The sequence below is a fragment of the Anolis carolinensis genome, chromosome 2, assembly GCF_035594765.1.
Source record: "Anolis carolinensis isolate JA03-04 chromosome 2, rAnoCar3.1.pri, whole genome shotgun sequence".
In the NCBI taxonomy this organism is placed as follows: domain Eukaryota; kingdom Metazoa; phylum Chordata; class Lepidosauria; order Squamata; family Dactyloidae; genus Anolis; species Anolis carolinensis.
In genome coordinates, this window is record NC_085842.1 from 118726254 (window position 1) to 118751279 (window position 25026).

Sequence of the window (25026 nt, forward strand, 5' to 3'; positions counted from 1 at the left end):
TCTTTCTCCTGAAATGCAGACTCCTGTTCTTTATTTTGGCCTCAATATGGCCCACCTGTTTCCTAGCAACTTTAACACAATAGGAGTGCATGCTTCAGTGCTGTGCCTTTTTAATATGTGTTGATGTAATGTACAAAAAACAAAGAATCTGAGGAATAAATATTATGTCTGAATGGAAAATGGAGGATTCCCACACAACACAAGAAGCCTGGGACAGCACATTAGATTTGCATTTCCTTCTCTGTGACACAAGATAGCTAAGGCTAGAAATATAGTTTTACTTAAAATGAGATGTATTATTCTTTATAGCATTTTCATTCAGTATAAAAGGCAGTTTGACAGAGCTACTTAGTGTCAAACAGTGTTATGTGATTTCTTCTACCAAGATTTCTTATGCTTACAAAATTTTTAATTTGTATCTTTGTTTGTATCTGAGCGCAATTCAAAGTGCTGGCTTTAGTCTATAAAGCCCTAAATGGTTTCGGCCCAGCTTACCTGTCAGAACATATCTCTCCCTATGAACCATCTCGGAACCATCCTGCCTCCTTCACAGGAACGACTGGTGGGAACGAGAGACAGGGCCTTCTCAGTGGTGGCCCCTCGGCTATGGAATTCCCTCCCCAGCAATATTAAATCAGCCCCCTTCCTCCTAGCCTTTAGAAGAAAGGTAAAAACTTGGCTGTGGGATCAGGCTTTTAGTGAATAGGGCAGTGCAGTGACAGATATGGAAAATATGGAATGACTATGGAAAGACCTGGACTATGACTATGGATGGCATGATTCCTTATGTAATGTAATGTTTTAATTGTTTAATATGTCTGATTTTAATCTAATTTAATTTTAATTTCTGTATTGTACATGTTTTTAAGGCATTGAATAAATAATAATAATAAGTAATAATTATAAAACTTTATTTATACCTTGCCACCATCTCCCCATGGGGACTCGGGGTGGCTCACATGGGGCAAGGCCCGAACAATACAATTGAGCAAAAAACCATAGCACTAATACAATTCACAATATACAAATGATAAAACAGTAATACAATAAAACAAGAGTTTACAACAATTAATAATATCAATCAACTAGGTAAAGTTCTGTCGTCTGCATAGGTGGAGGAACTGCAGCAGCTAAAAAGGAATAACATAATAAGTTAAAATACATAAGTGATGAGGACCTAATAAAATTCAGGATAGAATTAAAATGCCATCTAAGGCTGTAAGCCGCCTTGAGTCCCCTTCGGGGTAGAGAAAAGTGGGGTATAAATAGAGCAAAGAAATTAATTAAACATACAGAAGATATAAGTAGAGAAAGTGGATCAGTTACAGTATTTCCAATACATTTATATTTCCAATACATGTATCTTGCAGGAGTGTGTGGGTGTGTATGTATGCATGTGGATAGCCTCATCATAAGGTTTTCAAGGTAGAAGAATTCAGGAGTGGTTTACCATCGTCTCTGTGCAGTATGAATATGTTAGCTATGATGCCGTTGGTGCTGTCTCTGAGAGATCTTCCACCAGTGCCACCCCCTGCTATTACTGCTGCCTAGTAGATGGTTGGTCCATTTATTTGACTCCTCAGCAAAAATCTGTTAGATATAAGAAAAACTAAAAAGAAAATGGATTTCCAAAATTGCTTGTAGTGGAAACAAGTCCACTACAAGCAGTAGTAAAACAATCAGATATAAGAAACCTTTCTAATAGCCCTGCTGTTGGCAGCAAAAATTATTATTATTATTATTATTATTATTATTATTATTATTATTATTATTACATCACTTCTACCCCGCCCTTCTCACCCATCAGGGGACTCAGGGCGGCTTACAATATAAACACACACACACACACACACACACACACACACACATATATATATATATATAAAATCCATCGAGATTAAAAATTACAATAAAATTAAGAATATACACTAAAATATACATAATTATACATTTAAATATACATTTAAGGCGCTTTCCATGTCCAGGTAGGGTCTGTCAGTAAGTCATATATTCATATCTCATTTTTGCTGTTACTCATGCTCAAATGCCTGGTCCCATGACCATGTTTTTGTTCTCTTTCGGAAAGACAGGAGGGAGGGAGCCTGCCTGACTTCACTGGGGAGGGCGTTCCACAGGCGGGGAGCCACTACTGAAAAGACCCTTTCTCTCGTCCCGCCAGCCGTACCTGTGAGACTGACAGGACCGCGAGTAGGGCCTCACCTGACAGTCGTAAGCTTCGAGGTGGGTCGTAGTGGGAGACACGTTTGGACAGATAAGCTGGGCCGGAACCATTTAGAGCTTTATAGGCTAAAGCCAGCACCTTGAATTGTGCTCGGTAGCTAATCGGCAGCCAGTGGAGCTGGCGTAACAGAGGAGTAGTACGCTCCCTGTACACCGCTCCAGTTATTAACCTGGCAGCCTCCTGTTGGACTAATTGAAGCTTTCGAACAGTCTTCAAAGGCAGCCCCACGTAGAGTGCATTGCAGTAGTCTAAACGGGATGTAATGACAGCGTGGACCACTGTGGCCAAGTCCAGCTTCCCAAGGTACGGTCACAGCTGGCGCACAAATTTTAACTGTGCGAAGGCTCCCCTAGCCACCGCTGAGACCTGGGGCTCCAGGCTCAACGATGAGTCTAGGATCACCCCCAGACTGCGAACCTGTGTCTTCAGGGGGAGTGTGACTCCATCCAGCACAGGCTGTAACCCTATACCCTGTTTGGCCTTCTGACTGACCAGGAGGACCTCTGTCTTGTCTGGATTCAGTTTCAATTGGTTGGCCCTCATCCAGTCTGACACAGCGGCCAAGCACCAGTTCAGGACCTGAACAGCCTCCTTAGTGACAGGTGGGAAGGAGTGACAGAGCTGGACATCATCTGCGTACAGATGACACCGGACCCCGAAACTCCTGATGATCTCTCCCAGCGGCTTCATGTAGATGTTAAACAACATGGGAGACAATACAGAGCCCTGCGGGACCCCATAAGTCAACGGTTGTGGGGCCGAGCAGGCGTCCCCTAATGACACCATCTGGGACCGACCCTCCAGGAATGAGTGGAGCCACTGCAAAACAGTACCTCCAAGTCCCATACCCGTGAGGCGTTCCAGAAGGATACCGTGATCGACGGTATCGAAGGCTGCTGAGAGGTCCAGCAGACCCAGCAGGGACACACTCCCCCTGTCCAGTTCCCGCATTTCAGGCACAGAGCCCGCTGTATCCCCTCATACAATGTTGATCTTCCCATGGGGTTCCATGCCTGAAGTGATAGCGAACTGTTGTAAGAGGCTGCGCCAACAATATGAGAGGCTTAGAGAACAATGGGGGAAAGCTGGGCAATGACGCTTCCCGCTGTGGGATGAGGTAGAGGTGATGCAGAGCTCAGGGTGACAGGTTTCCCATGCCTCATGTTGGCTTCACCACAATTCATGGCCAATCTCCCTGCTATCGCCCAGATCAGTGATCTCAATGTGATGAGGTCCTAACTGAGGGAAAGAAGTTGTTTGTATAAGCTTTTATAATCTGCTTCATAAAATGCAGTTATTTGACCTGTACGAATAACACTGCCAAGTTCATTTAAGAAGGCTCAGTGCTGGTGCTGTGAATAGTATATGTGTCTTCAGTTGTTGTAATTGTAACTTCTACGTTGTACTATTTTTTCCCCTTTTTTCTTGGACAAATTCATCCACCTGGCTCCTGCTATAGTAAAATTCAAAGTTAAGAGTCCCAATCAGCCTGCTTTAGTTGTTGGCTAAGTGGGTCACATTTAGCTGTAGGAGGTGGGGATGGGAATTGCTGGGACAACAGGACAGTCTTTTTGCCATACGAAAGGGCTATTTCAGTCATAGAAATGCAATTAAGGAAGACCTTTTCCAGGAAGGTTCACATGGTGCCAACCTTGATGTCATTTTGGCACCAGAAGGAGACATTCTTGTTTGCCTAGACTTTATCTTAAGATTTATTTATTCACTGCATGATATGTTTCCTGCTTCTAAATCTGCTGCTCTGTTTTTTTCAGTTATAACTGTGTAGATCTTAATACTGTGTGTCTTCAAATCATCTGTAAACATATGGTGACCCCATGAATTTCCTTTGGCAGGGGAAATTCAGAGGTGGTTTTGCCATTTCCTTCCTCTGAAATATGGCAGACAGCACCTGCTAGTCATTGGCAACCAAATACTTATCAGAATTTAGACTCCTTATCTTCCAAGATTGGATAGGATCTGATGCCTTTACAACAGGGGTTCTCAAGCCTTTTAAGCAGAGGGCTGGTTATTGGGGGGCTGGACTAAAGTTTGAAAAAAACATGAACAAATTCCTTTGCACACTGCACATATCTTATGAACAATACAATATTTCAAATGAAGAACAATTTTAACCAACATAATCTTACCAGTATTTCAATGGGAGGAGTGGGCCTGCTTTTCACTGATGAGATAGTTAAGTTAATTAGGATTTTTGTTGTTGTTTGCCTTCAAGTTTTTTTCAGACTTAGGGCAACCTTAAATCTAAAGTTTAGGCTGGGGATCAGGTAAATGATCTTGGAAGGTTGCATCTGGCCCAAGGCCCTTAGTTTGGGGATCCCTGCTTTAGAGTATTTAGGCTGTTTTATATTATGCTGGTCTTTTTTTTTTTTGCCTTTTTTGCCATTTGACTACCAAATAGCAACTTTAAAATGTGCTAAATAAATAAATAGCAGGAGGTACTGATAAGAAAAGACTTGGGGTTTCCCCATGTAGTTGTTTCTTTCTACTACTATTCCTAATTTGGCACCCTCCCCACATCATATTGAGGAGTACATAAAGTATTTGAGAACTTTTGCTCTGTGATGACATATTCTAATACCACGTGTTTGAAGAATTGTAGCACAAGTCAAATACCTTTTTAAAATGTTTTAAAAGCTCTATGGTACTAGTTAGAATAAATCACAAAGGAAAATAGGAGTAATTGTATTCTTTTTTTGGAAGTGTGTGGGATGAGCTGATAACATTGTCACTTTTTCACTTAGTACAGGAGCTTCAATATAGAATCTGCCTTATGCTCACCTGGCAATTTATTTCAGTTTATTATCTGCCAGAGAAAAAGATTAGTGTTGATGTGGGCCTTGGAAATCAAACTTTAAATTGGTTTTAATAATTGGCCTAAGCACCTCAATTCCAGCAGATGGGATTTTCTAAGCCAGGCAGTGTTTGTTCAGACACAAATAGAAATTTGTCTATATTGATTCACTTTAGCTATGATGACACTCTAGTCATAGTATTAGTATAGAAGTAAATTTGGAGAAGTCCCCCAAAGGCATTCTACTTTTATTTTGTAAACTTTATTGTCATGATTCACTCTCTTCTTTTAGGCAGATTGTTTGATCCATCATTTATAAGCTTCAGTTTGACTGCAGAGTATATGTTCAGTAAGCAAGATTCAGATGAATGTGTAGAGCGTGAGAGAGAAGGACTATTAACGCTACTATTTTAGATAAACTGGTTTCATAACTGAGTTGTAAGGGCAGTGAATTGGTGAAGGTGTTCTGCTACTTGATAGAAGAGGTTAAGACAGTAGTACAATATACACTTCACTGGATCACACTGAAAGCAGTGGGAGTTAGTTTTTTAAAAAAACTGCACAAGACTGAACTGCATATTTTTTGTAGTGGTCATAACCATTGTATCCCATTCCCCATTGTTTACTGCTTCCAGTTTTCTTCCTCTGTTCTAAGTTATAGACCAGGAGTGTATCTACACTGTAGAATTAATGCAATGCCTCCTTGTTCTTCCTTTTTCTACCAACGTAAGCAAAAAACCTTTTTTTGTTGTTTTTAATGTCCCTGGCAAGCCTGAGCCCATTTTGCGCTTTAGCCTTGTGAATCTTTTCCCTACAGGAGTTGGCTATACATTTGAATTCTTCTTTGGTGATTTCTCCCCTTTTCCACTTCTTGTGCATGTCTCTTTTGAGTCTTAGCCGGGTTAGAAGTTCCTTGGACATCCATTCTGGCTTCTTCACACTTGTCTTATTTTTTTTTCTTTGTTGGCACTGTTTGCATTTGCACCTTGAGTATTTCACTTTTTTTAAACTCCCACCCTTAACTCCCTTGTCTTTTAATATTGGCATCCATGGAATGCCGCTCAGTATTTCCTTCATTTTGAAAGAGGATATTATGTGTCCCACCAAACGAGCCAAACCTCACTACAATGGTATATGGACCGAGAGGTGATTATATGTATTTCAGGGTATACAGATGTTCTTGGTACAGATGGGTAATTTTAGCTATGTTTCCCCGATGTTATGAGGTGATTTAAGTCAGCAAAATTAATCACACTTTGGAAACCTGTTCTTAAAAGAGCTTTAGCACAATAGGCCAAACAAACACACACACACATACACAATAGGTGAATTTCAGTATGGCAGTATAATGTTGTTGTTTCATAAAGAAAGTTTGGTATCAGCATTTAGGTTTGTAGGTAAAGGTAAAGGTTTCCTCTGATGTTAAATCCAGTCATGTCTGACTCTGGGGGTTGGTGCTCATCTGCATTTCTAAGCCGAAGAGCCGATATTGTCCGTAGACACCTCCAAGGTCATGTGGCCGGCATGACTGCATGGAGCACCGTTAGGTTTGTATTTGACCCTAAAAGAACTCTGTTATTTTTGAAGAAAGAGTGTACCAGCTGTGCCCAATGCTGATAAATCATTTACATTATGGAGTTCTTAAGCAAATAACCAATCATGTACCAACTTGGCTAGTAAGGGACCACTTCTGTGTACTTTTCTCATTAATAGTTTTGGTATGGGAAAAATGTAGATACTAGTTTCCAACTTTTAATGTTTCTGGATAAACTCCCAGATTTGAGTTATGAGGAATAAAAATGGTTCTCATTTCAAACTGTTGCTAATGGAAGACTTGGCAAGAGCACAATAGCATACTGGTTTCAGTAATGTCTTTATGTGAGGCATCTGACACACAACTGGATATATATTCATTTGGAAATTACTTTATCAGTCTTTCATTAGAATATAGTACAATCACATAGCTCAGTCAACTGCTGAATTTACACTGTCATATAATCCAGTATTTGATCTCAGATTATCGGCTTTAAACTGAATTATATGAGTCTAAACTACCATATAATCCAGTCCAAAGCAAATAATCTGGGATCAAGTAATGAATTATATGCTGGTGTAGAAGGGGCCTACTTCTCTGATAACCTTAAAATATAGTCCACTAGCACAGAGCTTTGTCTCTCAATGTTTGGCAGCCAGGTTTATTGCAAAATTTGTTGAAAGGCTATAACTACTTTGCCCTTTAGGTACAGTTAATTCATATTTAAAATTTAGGGATAGTTACTTGCCTGGTAGTGGGGCATACCTAATACCTGATCACATACAGCCAGCTTCAGTTGTGCTGGCTAGGTAGCATGAATACCTTTTCCTTCCATTAAGTTATGATTGGGTTTATGACCTCATCAGACCGAGCTGAGAAAAATGGTGGAAAGTGTGGGAAATCATTGTCTTGCATGTAGAATTGTCTTTTTTTTTTTTTTGCATAGGATTCTGTCTTTGAAGAAGATGGAAAATTTACTTACCCCCAGCACACAGGATCGCCTTCCACCTCAACCAGAGGAGACCCAAGACATAGTTCTTAAGATAGACACCACTTCTGGCATATTTGACTTCCTCCCTCAATCCCGTTACTCTAGAGGAGACCGAAGGCACTCCATGCCACTGAAATGATTCAACATGGGTGAATCTAACAGATCTCATCCCATGTGTTTTAAAGCACTTTCTCCGATTTCCAGATGCATCAGGAGCTCAGAAGATAATTTCACCTTGGTTGCAGTTCCCCCAGTTTCTCCACACTTTTGACACAGTTCACTGATGAAACACCACAGATGATGTCAAGAAACAGTTAAATATTTATTTATTTTTATTTCAATATTTATATCCCACCCTTCCCACCCAACAGGGGACTCAGGGCGGCTTACAATAAAATGCATATATAAAAATTAAAACACATATATAAATCAGTTAAAAAATATTATTAACTTACATCAGTATTCATAAAATACATTATAAAATACAGGTATTTTATAGAAATAGAAACTCATTTACCTTCTGTCTCAATTTACCTCCTTCGCCGGCGATCTGGCTATCTGCTCAGTTGCACAGAAATAAAATCAGATTTCCCGACTGTCATCTGAAACCAGCAGCTTTTATCTTTATTGCAGTACTTCACAATATTTACATAGTCTTGCCGGAACATAGCATTTGTGCACCCGACCTCGATCCGGTCACCGTAAGGGAAGCATTCTGCTGTCGCCTCTCACATTCCACAGCAATGACGAATGTCCTGTTACGTACCGGAAATCTCTCACTGTTTCCCTCTAGCAATAAATGTCTACTCTATGCAGTTAACTCTTACATTACTGGATTACATTCTGCATTACAGACACACACTGTCAGTTAGCTTTAAACTATAAGTGAAAATTTCAAAACTACACAAAACAATAACTGGAAGTCTGTTTGTGTTGTATGATGGGCTCCATGGTACTTCATCTATGAACTGTTTTAGAAGTGTGTGAAACGGGGGAACTTGCATGTGATGAAGTTCTGAAACTATGGCTGGCTGGTTTGTGGAAGGCCAGGAAATATTTTGTTGTTTAACCATCCAATTATCCCGTTGCAAGAGTAACAGCACCAATTAATAATCTGCCAACCTACTTTTAAAGCTGCTTTAAATGTCCTAGTTTCTCTTTCCTCCTTCTATATCCCCCCTTCTTGCCTTTGATCCTAACATTAGGATTTGGCACACTTTGACACATTCATTGGTATATTTGTTAATAAAGACTGCCTTTTCTGGAAATACTGCAAAAAGCAAGTCTCCTGCCATAAAAAGTATATTCTAAAACTTACATACAATCCAAATAACTAAAGTGAGCTCTTCTCAATCAGTTTTGGTCCATGGATGTAAAAATAAAACTACAGTGTTCCCTCACTACTTCGCGGTTCACTTTTTGCGGATTTGCTGTTTCGCGGTTTTTTAATAAACTCTAAAAGACTATTATAAATCATTAAAAAATACAATTTACAGCCTAAGGAAGGGAGGAAGGAGAAGCCAAAGGGAGAGAAAAGGAGCCCAAGCGGCAACAGGATGAGAAGAAGGTGATTTATCAACACACAATTGGTTGATAAAGACTTAAAATAGTATATAACTACTAAAATAATGTATGAATATTAAAATAAATATAGTGTCCCTACTTTGTGGATTTTCACTTATTGTGGGTGGTCCTGGAACCTAACCCCAGCAATAAGTGAGGGAACACCGTAATATGGCATTTTGTTAAAGTCACATTTTGATTCATTGAACACTTGTCAAAGGGATGGGAGTTTTGTTGGTCTCCAAGTTGTCATAATGTTTACAGTTGACCATGAGCACAATGGAAATATTTTCTTCTGATAGAATCCAAAATCCTTGCTTTTCTGTTCTATATCCTTGAATCTATTATTTTCCAAATCCCATCCCCTATGGATATAGAAGAGGGAGTGAGAGATTATCTCATTCCTTCTTCAAGAAGAGTGTTTAATAAAGAATGGCATTTTAGTTTTATTGTCTCATCTTAGAAAAAAAATACAACTAGCCAGATTCACGTTAGGATGTATGCCCTCATTTCTCTATTTTACACATGCACACATTCCTTTCAAGGCCCTTTTTCAGAGCCTGGTCAAAGTTCCTGTAAACACTTACGCTCCACTTTAAGGATTACTTTGGATCTCTCTTTCTCGGTCTCTCCCTTTCTTTTTCTGATTTGGCCACTAAATGGTTTATAGCTTATAGAATTAAACATGAAAGCCTAATTTATGATCTGAAGAGGCAGAGTTGGAAAGGAGACAGCACAAACTTTGCCCCATGTTTGACTGTATCAGTGTTCTCAACTATGGTACATAAATTTGCTATTAATTTTCAGTGGCTGGAAAGGAGTGGCTTTTACAATGTGATTAAGTGTTGGTGGAGGTGTTTGTAAGAGTGTCTGGTAAATATAATGCCTCAAAATGTTTCCTTAGTAACTAAGCAGAAAGTTCAGTGTTGTACAAAGTAGCAGGGACTGATAACATTGTGTTGTTGTGGGTGAGTAGTACTGAGATTAATAAATAATTAGTTGACACTATTACTTGCACGCTACATTATTGGATCACTTGCACTCTGCATCGTTATGTGTTTTTCCAGGAAATGGGGAGAGGGAATCCTTTTTGAAATTGCAGTCATCCATCCACATCTGTGGTTTTGACTTTTGCAGATTTGATTATTCACAGATTTGATTAAAACATTTTTCTCTAGGAATCACTAGATCTTCCAGTGTGACTCTATGTTACAGGACCTAGAGCAGTGGTACTCAACCTGTGGGTCCCCAGGTGTTTTGGCCTACAACTCCCAGAAATCCCAGCCAGTTTGCCAGCTGTTCGGATTTCTGGGAGTTGAAGGCCAAAACATCTGGGGACCCACAGGTTAAGAACCACTGACCTAGAGATCTCTAGAAAAAACACCACCATAAAAATCTCTAGCTGTTGTTAGCTTCTAGAGTAGGCATGGGCAAACATGTTCCCTCCAGGGGTTTATGAATTCAACTCCCACAATTCCTAATAGCCTCAGGCTGCTTAAGCAAGAAAGGGAAAGGAAAAACAAAAGGGCTGTTATTGAACATGGAGAGCTGATAATAGATAATTATAAAGAGAATTTTAAAGCTAAATGAGCAAACAACATTCTGTGTTAGATTGTAAAATCCTAAGGATGCTAGGGAGAGAATATTCCACAACTGGGGTGTGTGGATGGGACCAGTGGGCTGTGTTTTGTTTTTTGATTGCACAATTGGTAAAAGGAATGTTAAGGGACTTAGCTACAATTAAAAAATACATTTGGCTTCATTATGTACCATATTTCAGTGTAAAGGTTAATGTAAATGTGTTAATTATATAATGTTTCAAAAGTACTAAAGAAATACAGTATAAACTCCAGGGTTTTTATACATTTTGGAGAGGATTTTTTCTTGACTTCCAAAGAGTTTACAAGTAACCTTGTTTTATTGGCTAATATGTATTTTATCATGGAAATGGGATATAAGAGCGAAATCTGAGAGGTAAATATAATAAAAAAAATTATATATGAAATTTGAAGAGCTTTAAAATGTAAGTAATAATTTCAAAAACTCCCATTAGGAGCCGCTATTGCTATTGGGAGTGACTGTGGTGCAGTGGGTTTGAGTACTGAACTACAACTCCGGACACCAGGATTTGAATCTCCATTTAACCATTGACCATGGGCAAGCTACATTATCTTGGTCTCAAAGAAAGGCAAGAGCAGGTCATGTCATGCAGGTGTTTTTCCTAATGTCAACAAACATACTTAGTGATGGCTAGCAGTGACAGGTCAGGTAAGAGTGACTGTCCAGCAAGACCAAATTCATTTTGACCTGATTGGACAATCTGGGCTTCACTCCTACCACTGCTACAAATCAGGGGTTGAAGCGTTCAAATAGCTGTGTGGAATCTGGGGCTGGTCTAAAGAGATTATGTAAATAGTAATGTCTAACAATAGAGAGCAATATACCGTTGTCACTAGAAAGTTGCATATGCACTAATTACTTTCTTGATTGATTTCTATTGGAGTTTGAAAGTTGTCTTCTCTCCAGTTTTAGTTCCTCTAAGGCCCCTTCTATACTGTCCTATATCCCAGGATCTGATTCCAGATTATCTGCTTTGAACTAAATTATATGAGTCTCCACTGCCAGATAATATGGGATAAGAAGATAATCTGGGATCAGATCCAGGGATATAGGGTAGTGTAGAAGGGGCCTAACTTACATTGAAGCCACACCATGTTGATGTTCGATTTGGGGAGGAAAAAATATGGGAACTGTGGGTTTATAAGATGTTATAGATATTTTTGTAATACTGAAAAAATTTACTTCAAACTCCAATATAGAACAAAGTGTAACAGTGGATTTTAAAAATTTTCATTCCATATCATGGTTATTTTTTTCAATACCATTCTGTCCCCCGGTTTCATATGGGAAGCTTTAGGTTAATTTACTATTATTCTGGAGCACAAGGCAATAAGTATATGTTCTAAAAAGCCCCCCCATTACTAAAAGAAAAATTATAAATACTTGACCACAAATCTTCAATTAAAAGAAAACATTTCTGAATCTACTAATGAGAACTTCACAGCCCATAGTAAAGGTAAAGATTTCCCTGACCTTAGGTCCAGTCATGTCTGACTCTGGGGGTTGGTGCTCATCTCCATTTCTAAGCCAAAGAGCCGGCGTTGTCCGTAGACACCTCCAAGGTCATGTGGCCGGCATGACTGCATGGAGCGCCATTACCTTCCTGGCAGAGCAGTACCTATTGATCTACTCACATTTGCATTACTCACATTGGCATTACAGAGCCCTTACTCCCTCCTTATTTTGTCTTTTTTTCTTTGTGTAAAAATGTTTTTTGGGTTTTTTTAATGCATAATTTAACATTTATGACACACACAAAAGAAAACATTTCAGGAAAAGGTAGATTTGGGATACTGATATTACACTGCATGGTAACAATGAAAAAAATGAGGTTTCAAATCCACTTTCTCAATGAGATACCACCAGCAAGATTAATAATTACTGTGTCCTATCTGGAACAGAACCTGAATTTCTTACAATGTTCTAAGCAAGCAATTAATTAATAAAAGCTATTTGTCTTTGGATGAAATAGCATTTCTCATGCAACTCAAGTCATTTCAGGAACTTGATTTTAACTAAAGAGAAAGGGAAATACCTTTTAATGAATGAAAACCAAGCAGTACCCTTCTTTATTTATTTAGGAAATGGAACCTGTTTTCATGAGTGTAAACACTGATTATTAGACTTTGCACACACAGCTAATACATGCTGTGCAGTTTGTATTCTTCAGATATTCACTATTGCTTTAAACCACTGCTAGTGTACCTGTGATTTTTCTGTGGAACGCTGATGCTTTTGTTCTCTTTGAAAATGATTCTTTGGTGCTTTCTAATACTCACTTCTAAATATTCTCCCCAATCAGTCTTTTAAATCCCTTAGTGAACCTTCTGTTCATTTATTTGTTCATTGTCCCCTCTCAAATAAAATCTATATCTGCGCAATTTGCACAGAACTCATTTGTTGATTCCCTACTTTTCAGATTGAATGGTAAGAGGAAATGTAATCAAGTCAATTTATTTCCTGCTTAGTATGAACTCTCTGTGTGCACTTCCAGACAGCGTCAAAATGTGAGTTTTAAACATTTGGCAAAAAATCCCGGGACCTAACAGCAAGTTCATACATAGACCTGTCAGTCCCAAGAAATGGAGGGTGGATGGGGGACATCTGGGGGAAGGGTTTTTTTTTAAAAGGATCTCTCCAAGATGTGCTGCATTTCATATGCACTCGTGCAGAGATCCTAAAGAACACACAAGCAGATTTCTTATTTTCTTCACCCAACTCTAAATTAAAGCTCTATTTAATATTATAAAGATCTAAAGAAAAGATTGGTTGAAGAGAGTTCTAATTGCTTTCCAATTCTGCTTCCCTTTAGCCACCTGTGTGTCCGTGACTCCATTTTTTGACAGCCCAATTAGCTGTTTGTTCTTTTAAAATGTGCATGTGCATTGGAGCAGTCCACACAGGGGGGTGGGAAGGAAGCCACATGTTTTCCCTGATTGCAGGGATATACAGTCATGCAAAGATGCACATTTTTGGGGTGGAATCAAGTTTTAAATACACCTTTTAAACATGTGCTTTTTAGCTATTAACTGGATCCTGCCCGCACTTTCCTCAAACGTCATTTAGCCCCCCACACACACACACACACCCTTTTACGTTCGGCTTTTCAGTGCTTCTGTGTGTGATTGATCCTGGTAGTGAAGAAAGGAGTATGGATAGGAGAATATGATCTGTTGGTAGACTGTGTTGCCCTTCTGCACATATATGATGATGTGCTAGTTATGGAAATCATACCAATATCACATCAGGAAGAGATGAAAATCTCTATTACTCAGTAAGGGATTCTGAGATAGCTGCTGTTTTCCTTGCTGTTATAGGAAGGCAGGCACAGCTATAGTAGGATTGGTTAGCACGGAATCCCTTTTCCCAGCTTAAACTTTATTGTATTGTTTACTGCAGATATACTGCTACAAAGTTGAAAGTTTGTGCTTCTCCAACCCTCCTTCACTTCCTTCTCAATGCTGATGCTGCTTAAAAGCTGGGTAGGGGACAAGGGGGAAAAAGGGGAAACTGGGCAGGTAGAAAACACTTTGTAAAAAAGGAGCTTTTGTCAGAGGCTTTAACTAAAATATGGATGTACCTTCTTTTTCTTCTTTTTATATGTATATTCACCACTAGATCCAGTCTATGTCTTTTAGTAATTTCTACATTCTTACTAACTAGTAATCATTCTGTCTAAATCATTTTTCCTTGATAATAGCAAGCCCACCAATCTTTACATTGTTAAACAAAAAATCCATGAACTGAAAGAAAAACATGGAGAGTTGATATTTTGGGGAAAAAAATGTAAACTATTGATTGAAATAATCAATCCTAGCTATTTTGTCATTACTAGGGCTTTTGCAATTAAAACTTATTCACAGTTACCATGTTTGAAGTCAGGCTAATTACTAGTTTGCAAATTTGATTTAAATTGGATTGAGGGAGTTCAACACCTTGTTATCTTTATAAACATGAATTGATTATCCCAGAACCATGTGAGAGTTGAATTAGTGTGGTTCATTACTTGCAGATGTCAACCAAAACTGTGAGTGCATGCAATCAGGGGCAGCTGAACCTATACGCCAACTACGCAAATGCGGAAGGCGCCAGTCCCCTGGGGGCACTATTGAGGCGTCCCCGGGTTTCCCTAAGCTGGGGATGGGTCTCGCAGCACTTTGTAGCCCCTCTTCATGGTCAACACCTGGCTCTGGGCGGCGGCTCTTATGCTGCTTTCCATCCTCGGGGTCCAGCATGTTTGTGTGTGAGGGGAGTACGGCTGTTGTTGCTGTTGCTGCTGCTGCCCATGAGGTGGTGGGGCCTGAGAAAGATGGCATCTGCGGGTGCCTGCAGCCATCTCCTGGGAGCACGAAGGAGGCGGGAGGAAGGCGAGGTGCCTTGGCAAGAAGCCTCACCATCTTTCTCAGGTCCCACCCCCTCATGGGCAACAGCAGCAACTGAAACAACAGCTGCACTCCCCTCACACACAAATAGTGCCGCTGCCCAGAGCCTGGTGTTGACCGTGAAGAGGGGCTACGAAGTGCTGCGGGACCCCTCCCTCAACAAGGTAGAGCAAGGAGAAGGCAGGCTGAGGGAGGGCTCCTCGAATCCCCCCTCCCCCGGATGCAAACACCTTCGCCATGGTCACCTTACACTGAGAGAATGTGCCTGGGCCAAGGAGTCTCCACTGAAGCTCTATCACCAATTCTTGTTTCCACAGGGGCACAGGCAGCAAAACAAACACCACAGGCATGTTAAGCCTTCCCTGTGTTACCCAAAGCTCTCTCTCTCTAAAACAGGTACATGTTTCAAGTGCAACTCCAGCCAAAGATAGATAGATAGATAGATTAATCATATAAAGAAACTCTTCCCTCCGGTAAAGGCCCGGCACTTTGGGGAAATCTCCATGGCTCTCCTCTTCCACTCTCACTGCATTTGGGGGGGGGGGGGAATACTCTTTGCTTACACTTGAAAATTGCCTAGGGCCAGCCCTATATGCAATCTCCAAAATATTGGAGTATATGTAATGAGCTGCTAGGAAATGCCTTTGTATTCTGCCTACTATATAAGCTCTTGCAGTGTTAGCAGTTATCACATGGATTTGTGCTCATCACAGTACCTTCATGCATTTGTGACATGAAGACCTGCCATGCACTGAATACAGATCTGTATAGTTTATCATTACATGTGATTCACATTTATGCATAGAGCACCTTCCATATAGAAGTGCATAGTTTAGGAGCCTCATCAGAAAGACCAGGCAAAGCTTCTCGCTTTGCTGAGAAAAAAGAGGGTCAGTGGGGTGAATCCGTCACCCTGTGCCCTTTCCCCTTACGTGGGGGGAGAGCCTCCTGTGCTCTGGGGGAAGCGTCCAATGACGCTTCCACCCCGATTGGGGGCAGGGCCTCTGCTGGAAGTCACATGCCATCGTGCGATGTCCAGCATGGGGCTCCATCCCCAAGACAAGGTGGAAGCATCCTCTTTTATCTTCCCTGGTTTTGGTATTCAGGCCTCAAGGGGTCGGGAATCACTGTGCTTGACAAGTGGTTGTATTCAATGGTGAGTTAATTGTGGTAAAACATTCACAATTTTACCAGTTGATTATTAAATTCAAACATTCAGACAAATATATTTATAAAAGTAAGGTTTAATATAGAAAATAAAATAATCATCTATGTGCCGATTCCACATATAATAATTACTATAATATTTATTTATACCCCACATTATTGCTTCTGAAGGGGATTCAAAGTGGTTTAACATTAAAACATCAGCATAACAATTTTAAAATATACAAATATACAAACATTAAAACAGGATTAAATATAATCAGTATTTTAAAAATCTCAGTTAAAAACCATTAAAACTAATTCAAAGTTAAAAATCACAGCACCCCCTGATCCAATCTTAAACACCTTCAGCTTTAAAAGTCTGCCTGAATAAAAAGGTTTTAACCTGCTACCTTCTACCTTACCACACATTATTGTCTTTTATTCTAGGATCCATTTATCTGTCTTTTCAGTCCATGGTATACATAGAGCAGTTCTCTAGCACCACATCTCTTATGAGTTGACTATCTTCCTATCCACTTTCTTCACTGTGCAGCTTTCACAACCAAATATAGAAATGGGAAATACAATGACATGAACAAATCATGAGCATGTGTAATAAGCATCGGCTAGCACCAGTTAATAATTGTGATGAGGCCTCTTTGAAGCAGTGAGAGGGACAGGGGAAAGGATTGCATCTTGAAAGAGTTTGATAGGTGCATTTAGGAAGAGGAGAATGGGAGAGATCTGAATCATGTTTTGGGGAGTTGAGAGTGTGGAAAGCATCAAGTATGTTTGAATGGTTTTAACTGTGAATCTTTTAATACTGTCCATATTTAATTCTGTTTTAATATTTGTATATTTTAAAAGCTGCACTAACATTTTCATGTTAAGCCGCTTTGTGTCCCCTTCGGGGGAGATAAACAACAACAACAACAACTAGGAATAGGAGAAAACTGTATTACAGACGGATGGACTGAATCATGGAATCAAGGCTTTGAGTTGCCAAGAGCTGAGCAGGTCTGTTGAGGACAAGGTAACATGGAGTCTTCATTCACAGGGTCACCATAAGTCAGAATTGTCCACTTTTTGTTCACACCTGTTTCAAATTCTTTTTTGAGAAAACACCTTGCTTCTGCAATATCTGTTATTAAAGGATTTCCCCCTTTCTTCTCCCTTATCTTACAGTAACCTTGAAATGATGATAAATGGTTAAAGGAAACTTCAGCATTATTTCTTCCCCTCAATAGAGATTTAGTTTGGCAAGAACATAACTTTCCCCACCTGTGCATCAGCCATCTGCTTGCTATCAAGAGTAAAGAAAATTCAATATATTTCCAAAATTACCACGTATACTTTTGTTCTGCATAATTCAAATCAGATGGCATCTGACTCCCCATTGCTATGTTATTGTTTTTCAGTGAGCTATTATAATGCAAATTCAATTAGCATTCCATCAGTTCTTCAGCTACTTAATGCAAATAAAATTATTTTTACAGTCGTTATATATATTATCCTCTAAATAAAACTTCTCTTTTCATCAATTGATCCTACAGTATGGGAGGATAAGGAAAATCCTTAGCTACAGAGAAGCTTCATGCATTTTAAAAAAGAAGACCTACTATGTCTGTAGAAAGGCTGAACAAATTATTTACCTCTGTCTTCATTGCTACACAATGTTCATTGCAGCATAACCTGTTAGAAGAATACTTAGACCAGTGATATCATTTACCAATGCATATAAATAGCAGGCTTCCGAAATAAATACACAGAATTATTAGAAATGTGCAAGGTATAGTAGCCATTTTGTACCCCTCTTCTCCTCCACAATTTTCCCTGTTTCAAGGAAAAAATGATACAGGTATTTCGGTGTAACTTAATGTTACTTAGCTTTATTCAAGTGTTATTGTGTGGGGACTACATAATTGTGTCTAAAAGGATTATACACTCAGGCCCGGCCCAACATGGCACGCTGGCCACGCCCCCGCGTTGGGCGCCACCTTCCCAGGGGCGCTATTGAACCCCTGGGAGGCGGGGCCACACCTGGTGGAGGTGGGGCCATGTGACGTGGAGGCGTGGCCAGCTCTGGCCCCGCCTCCCGCGGGGCGCGCCCGCTGCAGCAGGAGTCCTTTCAGGCTGCGGCCTGGAAGAACTCCTGCCGCAGCTTGGCTGCACCAGGGCGCGCCCCGCAGGAGGTGGGGCCACGTTTGGCCCCACCTCCCGTGCCGCGCACCCTGGCCCCGCCTCCCACGCCACCCGCGCAGCGGGAGGCGTGGCCACCTGGCATTGGAGGCAGGGTTAGGGCACGGGGGGCGGGGCCAGTCCTGGCCACGCCTCCTGCGGCGCAGGGGAGGGGGCGCAAAAAATTTTTTGCGTACCCCTTCGAATTTCCTCGGGCCGGTCCTGTATACACTACACTGCCTCCCATTACTTTGAATATGCCTGCATTGAGACAGCATCTGCAGTGACATTTGTAGGAGACCTCCCACATTTGTTTCAATATGGCAGATGCTGTATGCCCAGATGCCCTGCTTACCAAAGTTCAGAATGATGCAACAAGAATGAATCAGTTCTGATTCAGGTAATGGTGACTAGAAGAGTCCTGCAGACTTTCCCCTTTAAAACATGGAGGCCAGGGACTTAAAAGGGTGAGGTCTGAAGAAGCCACTTTTTTATTCCATGTAATGTTTCTTTGTTTTGTAAAGACACATAGATTTAGTAATTGCCTTTAATCTTTACATTTCTTAAGCAAATAGAAGGAGGGAGAATGGGCTGTTGAGTTAAGCAGATAGCATAGCTCTTATAATCACTGCAGAAGCAAACACACATTTAATTAGCTGACCAAAAAGCAATGACCCAAAACTAAGCTTTTCAGCAGGTATCTGAAAGCGAGACTGAAATTATAGCAAACACTTGTCAGCTGGAGCTGGCAACGGGCCTCAAGGTTACAGCCTGGTTTGCCATTTGTATATTACTTGCTGAAGCCATAATTATCTCTCAGTGAAGTTGTGCTATGTTCAAGAGGCAGATCTGCCTAATTAAGTACATTTCCCTTCCAGAAAAGAAATCTTTCTCATTATTTTCTTTGGAGCTCTGACACAGGTTTACCTATAAGATTGAATCATAAAACTGTGAGGGGTGACTGAAGCGTCATGTAGTCCAAACCCCTGTGATGCAGGAACATAACATTAAAGCATTCCCTAGATAGACTCATCTACCCTCTGTTTATTCTACTTTTTTCGTGTCAGGAGGAACCGGAGTTGCTTCTGGAGTGAGAGAATTGGCCGTCTGCAAGGACGTTGCCCAGGGGACGCCCGGATGTTTTGATGTTTTACCATCCTTGTGGGAGGCTTCTCTCATGTCCCCGCATGGAGCTGGAGCTGAAAGAGGGAGCTCATCCGTGCTCTCCCCGGGTGGGATTCAAACCTGGCAGCTTTCAGGTCAGCAACCCAACCTTCAAGTCACAAGGCTTTTATCCCCTAGGCCACCGGAGGCTCCTTGTTTATTTATTCTACTGTGAGATAGCTTTTACAATGAAGACGTTCTTCCTAAAGTTAAATGACATCTCTTTTCTTGTCATTTGAATGCATTGGTTCTAGTCTCTAGAGCAGCAGAAAACATAACACCTTATCTTCTGCCTATGTCATACTTTTAGATATTTAAAGATGGTTATCATGTCACCTCTCAGTCTTCTCCAATCTAAATGTACCAAGCTCCATATATTGTTCCTATGTAGGGCTTGGTTTCTGGACCTTTGTTCATCTTGGTCACCCTCATGTGGGCGTGTTCCAGATTATCAATACCCAATGTGTAAAATTATGGACGTAAAATTCTCAAATTTTGAAAAAGAAAAAAAATCCATGCTGCTATATTGGAATATATAGTACGTTTGACAATACATAGAATATTTTGGTTGCACCAAAGTGTCTGGTCATTGGCTAAGCTGTCTTAATTGTACAGCGAGACAAAGGCAATTGCAGGAGATAGCATAGCGTGTCAACTGGCTCCACATGCTCTAATGCAGTGGTTCTCAACCTTTGGGTCCCCAGATGTTTTGGCTTTCAGCTCCCAGAAATCCTAACAGATGGTAAACTGGTTGAGAACCACTGCTCTAGTGGCATGTCGTTGAAAGCTTTGAAATTCTCCAACAGTTTTTGAAGGAGAATCCTTTGCAGAGAACAACTATCTTCTTAGGATAAGGTTACTGTTGTGAATGAGTCTTCTGAGGCTGTGAGTGATAATGGAGGGATCAGGAGAGGAAGGAAGAACCCTCGCGAGGAGGGCTCGCTGGAAGATTTACACAGGAAAAGAATCAGGGAGATTGATGGGGAGTCTTCCAAGGAGGATTCATGTGGGGACTTGGGGGGGGATCTTGAGTTGGAAATGGTTGCTGAGGAACCGGTGGTGACAGAGGAAGTTGGCATAGATTGGGCACGGGCTCCAGAGGATCTTGGGGAGGAATCTAGGTCCATGGATACTGTGGATGCTGGAGAGGCTTGGGTATCTTCAGAAGCAGATCCCACATGGTCTGCCTGGAGGAATGAGGGTAGTTCCACAGGTGTGGACAGAGTTGGGTGTGGGCAGGATGATGTTGATTCTGATGAGGAGTTTGGGACGCCTGATCCTAGGGCGTTGGCTGTTTGGAGCTCAGATTCTGATGAGGAACTTGGGACACCTGACCCTAGGGCGTTGGAAGTTTGGACGCCCAAGGAAACCTAAATAAATTGGGGATTTTTGGCCACTATTCTTTGCGTGTGGCAAGGTGTTGTTGGGCGCCATTGGGTTTCCTGTACGTGATTCTGAAGACTGGCTTGGGACTTTGCAACAGATGTAAGTTTGCTCCGGGTTATTCTTCAACGGAGGGCTGGAATTGTGTGGGTTTTCCTGGACTGCACTGTTATTACTATTTTGCATTAGCTGCTTGTTCGCCTTCGTTATCTTGGCTTTTTGTGCCATCCCTTGACGTGGACTTTCTTGTGATGACTTCACCCTTTGGACTGAATCTCGACTTGGCTTATCTCTTCGCTCCCAAACTCGGCTTGGCATCATTCTCATCTCTGTGGCTGTCTACCGTTGCTGACTGCTGGCTTCGTTCTCAACCCTGACGCTGTTCCCTTAACCCGACTTCAGACCGGCTTGACTTCGCTACAACGCTACGCTCCTTTGGCTCCTGGCTTGGCTTTTGTCTCTGCAGCGGCTTGCCGCTAACTCCTCAGCGTTTTCCAGTTTTGTTTGTTTGTGCCACTTTCGGCGAAGAGCTTTTTAATCCGGTTTGGGTTTTTGCCTCAGTTTGGAATCGCTGCTGTACTCCTGGGTTTTGGGGAAGGTTTTGGGGCTTTGTGGTGATTTACTTTTGTTTGTTTTGCCTTTTTAAGCCCGTTTTGTGTCTTTGGGCTGAGTTCAAGTACTTTATGTTAAATCCAGATTATATCTCTGGTTAATCCGGATTATATGCCAGTTCATGTTTTTGGCGTTTTTTCTGTTTTAACTGCTTAATAACACTGAAGATTAAGTGTTTAAAGCCTCTGACAATTTACTGGGCTATTTTTGAGTTGTTACTTAAACTATATTTTGCTCTCAGTTGGCATCTGACCTTTGACAGTTACATCCTGAAAATTTTCTTTGGGAAATTTGTGTGGTAAGTTCTACCCATGTGTTGCTTGCAGATATTTGGCATGCATGATTTTCACACGTTCAGAATGTAAAGAGGAAAATTATAATGAAAAAAGTCATGTTAACGTTGTAGAAACTAAACATGGATTTCTAACCTTACTGTGTAGTTGAAATCATGTAGCCCTCAAGATATTGTCAGATTACAACTCTGTGTTCCTCATCACAGTGTGCTATTTGTGACTACTAATATACTAAGAGGACCAGCTGTGGCCAGTATGATTATTATAAAATGCCTCTTTATATTCCATGAGCTGGAAAATTTATTCACATTTCCCTGCATTCTTTTCAATTAAGCAATCAACTGACATGCTTATACTATATGTATAATTATTTTTGTCTTTACTGATTTATATGTGCGAGTAATTCAGACAGAAAACATACCAACTTGATAGTCCCATGAGCACCTAATATACTTTGCAGCTGACCTGGTAAATGAATGATGATCTCTCAAGTCCAAACCCACTACATTCTGAAACATACCACACTTGAATGTACAAATTCTATAGTTGGATTTTACCTCATATTCAACCTTACCAGGTCAATGATTTAAAACCTCTTGTTTGAAATTTTACAGGCTTCCAGTCTTGAAAATAATCCTGTTAACACTGCAGTCTACACAAGTTGCTTGTCAGTGTGTATTGGACTGGCTGCTGAAAATATGCAAGATTTCTGTTACATACTATTGTTTTATGCTGCAGATGACTTTGCAGGTGTACTTACTGATCTGGAACATGCTGGAAAGCAAGCATTCATAAACTGATCAAGAGCAAATTTTTGCAGCATTAAAAACATTGTAAGAACTTATACTTAATTGCAACTTAAAGCTATAATTTCAAATGGGGTTTGTGTTGCAACTAAATGTATGGTCCCATAGTGCTATTTAATTCTGAAAAAGCTTGCAAATGATAATTGATGGATAAATCACTGTACAGTTTGAGATTAATCAGCATTTTATGACACAGTATTGAGGAAATAAGAATAATCAGAGGCATCTTAACATCATGACCACTTTTTATAAACATCATGAAATATAATAATCTCTCTCTCTCTCTCTCTCTCTCTCTCTCTCTCTCTCTCTCTCACACACACACACACACACACACACACACACACACCAGAATTCAAGGTGTGTTTATATAAAATACAATTCAACACAAAAATGATATTAAAACTATAATTCTAAGGATGATGGTAATAATAAGTATGGTAAAACAAGTGTAGCACTACCCAATGCCTAAAGGCTAGCAGAAATACATTATATATGTAACATGTTAGCTAAGCATGGAAATTTTATATGCTGTAGTGGCATACATGTATTTTGTATGATTTAAATATAATTATCCATTTAAACAGCAAGGGCCAGCATTTCTAACATTTTAAAACTTATCATAAACACAGATATTAATATTTCATTAACACCTACCCAACCATTATGGATTAGTTTCTTCCGGTGTCCTCTTAAGGTAGGGGATCTGCTATTTGATACAGTCTCTTGGTGCAAGGCAACTGCCCTTGAACAAGGATTACTTTCATCTCTTTTCACAAGGATCAGGTGGCAGTACCAAGGTGACTTTCTTCATTCAGTGTGTAGCATTGCTTCTTTCCATTTACCCAAGCAAACAACATTGCAGAATGTTGCTCCACTTTGCTCCCTTGAAGAGATGAATGCAAGTTGAATGAAGCTTTTCTTAGATTATAAAGGACGCAGAGTCACCTATTTGAATCATTTGGGCTATGAATTCCTGTTAACCAGCACTACAAGAATGGCAGACATGGCAAATCAGGAAACAAAGCTCTATGTGGTGCTGGATGATCACTTTATTTGTTTTAAAAAGCGCAATATGCTTTGGCTAACAGAGTTAGTGATCTTCAGGTGCTACACTAACACATATACATACACAAACACACATATATACACAAATTTAAATCCATTTAAAATTTACAACGCAAAATTGGTTATATCCCCTAAAAAAGATATAGGTTACATTATTTTAAACATGCCTAATAAAAGTGGATCTTTAGCAGACCCACCCCCACAGCTCATGTCATAAGAGCTCAGTAGAAGAGGAATTTAACATTTTATCCCATCCTAGGGAAGGTCTTGTCTACTGAATCTATTGTTTGCATTGTGAGAAGAACCCCATGAAGATGGAGAGGACATGGTTATATATCTTCCACTTGCATCCATTAAGCTACTTCCAGCCTTTGATTGTACTTGATGCTGCTTCATTCTGGGAAATATAGAGAGGAACAACGACAGAGAGCCAGAGTGATATAGAGGGTTCTTCTCAGTCCTTGAGTCTTGGGCTAGGACTCTGAGAGGCAAAGATTTGAATCTTCAGTCCTTCCCAGAGGTTGCTGGTGGTGATTTCTGGTCCTATGGCTGGATGCCTTGGTGTAACATCACCAGCAGGCTGCTTGCTGGCAATGATGTGGTGGTGAGTCTGTTGGAAATGTGAACATGGATTGGGTTGGATCCAGATGTTTTCACCTCCAAAATTCCAGGATCAGTCTGGAACTTCAAAATAAATCCTTCATTCTGTTAACCTACATTAATGGCTGGATACAGCAGTTCTGTTGTGAATCTAGCTCTGTTATATGGATTCCCAGATGCAGCAGAGTCCGCTTTATATGTTCAAAGTCATTTTGAAGAGTCATAACATCAACATCACCAGACAATGATACTACATAAGGCCTGTTGATGGAAAGAAAATAAATACATTGTAAGTGATAGAAACCTTGACTTGGAAAATCCTGATTGTAAGTTAGTAGGAACTGGTGTACATCTCATCATTTTTCAATACAAGGATATAAGCATCACCAGGTACTTCTTCCAACTCAGATAGTATTTGATATGTTTTGTAAGAAAAAAGTGATTTCTCTCTTTTTTAAACAGCTGCCACAGTTTCATCTTCTGTAATCTGTTCTAAACATGCATAGGAACTGGCTGATGTTTGTGAGGAAGATGAGACAGCTACTATATATACTCATGTATAAGTCTATAAATTTTAATAAAAATTGCCCCTCAAAACCTGAGTTGACTTATCCATGGGCCAATGTAAG

General features: G+C 40.3%; 1 protein-coding gene and 1 long non-coding RNA gene across 4 annotated transcripts in view; one reads left to right on the forward strand and one right to left on the reverse strand.

The window, feature by feature from the left end:
- The window catches only part of htr4 (5-hydroxytryptamine receptor 4), a 245588-nt gene that overhangs the window by 91214 nt on the left and 129348 nt on the right, over nucleotides 1–25026 (forward strand). The gene's annotated exons all lie outside the window — the stretch shown is intronic.
- Nucleotides 3–8329, reverse strand: LOC134296204 (uncharacterized). The gene is made up of 2 exons (XR_010002820.1): nucleotides 8097–8329; nucleotides 3–1130 (listed from the first exon to the last, which is right to left on the reverse strand). It is a non-coding gene; the product is annotated as an uncharacterized LOC134296204 (long non-coding RNA).